We start from the raw sequence: 1,458 nt of genomic DNA, 5'->3' as shown, positions 1-1,458 counted from the left end.
CGCAGGGATTCAACAAGTTAACATAAGCTATGTGTAGCTTTTTACCGACATATGAAACGAAGGTTACAAATGTATATATTAAATATAACTATAATGTTCACTTGTACATACTTTTTAATTGTGCGACTGATGAATAACAACAAAAGTGGAGAGCCCTAAAGGTAATTTCTTTCTTTGAATCATGTAGGTGTAGAGCGTCGGACTCCTGATCCGGAGGTTCGAATCCCGATAAGAGCGGAAATTGACCGCGGTCTCAATAATCCTTACCAGCCAGAACTCCAGGAAGTAGTAAACAATCAATGTATGAATATGACGCAGTGTGCAGTACAGACAGATACCAGGAAGATAAAATATAAATACATGTATATATTTGTTTTACTTGGAAACACAAGACCGGTGATTTGTAAACCTTATAACTCAATACCGGTATATTGTTGTTTAAAAAACAGCAGATACGGATGACCGCTATTACTAACCACGGACAGAACTAATTTGCGAGGTTCGTTCAGTACAAGCAGATAAGTGAGAGATAAAAATAATCCTCAAGCTTTCTCCAAAACCGATTTAAAATATACGATACAGGTTAATCAGTCTGTTGAAATAGGGTCGAATTAAAAGTCTAGCGCATCAACTTAGAAGCATACAGCAAACTCAGCAGGGCAGTGCGCTGAGGGAGAGGGTAATCCAGTGGCCGCGGAGTCGACCCTGGGCGAGGCAGTGCGCTGAGGGAGAGGGTACTCCAGTGGCCGCGGAGTCGACCCTGGGCGAGGCAATTGCTTTCCATCAGTAGCTTGAAGATAACTTAGAACATACGGGTACAAAATCCAAAACCTTCGCTGCATGATTCAAAATCTGTTGAAAAAAATGCTTGAACCACATACCAGACAATCAAATACCGTTCCTTTATTTTTACAAGTCCTGTAAAAGAACAGTATCAATTAGGAGTGCTTAATAGGGTCAGTACGTCATATTATATATTACTTCCTCACAAGGAGTACAATTAAATTTCATGGCAGACACCATTTAGCATAATATAATCGTATACTAGCAATATGAAACTTGTATCATTTTACCTTTTGGCACATAGATTCTATCTCGGGTACCACTGTAAATATTTTTGATACACGAAATGTTACCGAAACCAGTTTATGTATGTGCATAATACGATCATAAAAAATTAGTTTCATGACAGTTATTAAAGGGACCCAACCCCTACTTAGGCAAAATTTAAATTTTTCTTTAAAAACCCTAAAAAATGACCCAGCGTAAAAATTTTTGACGTAAGTTTTTTTCTAATATTCTCATAAATTGGCACTTTTTACTTTAATCCCGTTTGTCAACGATTGCGCGTTGAAGGGGATTTAGTGTCTTAGAATAAAAGTAAATAAAACAAAAACCCTTGTATTTATAAAACTGAATATGAAAACAAAACATTAATTCTTTGTCTCTCTGGATGTT

Source organism: Mercenaria mercenaria, chromosome 3 (assembly GCF_021730395.1).
Source record: "Mercenaria mercenaria strain notata chromosome 3, MADL_Memer_1, whole genome shotgun sequence".
In the NCBI taxonomy this organism is placed as follows: domain Eukaryota; kingdom Metazoa; phylum Mollusca; class Bivalvia; order Venerida; family Veneridae; genus Mercenaria; species Mercenaria mercenaria.
Note: the sequence above shows the minus strand (reverse complement) of the source record.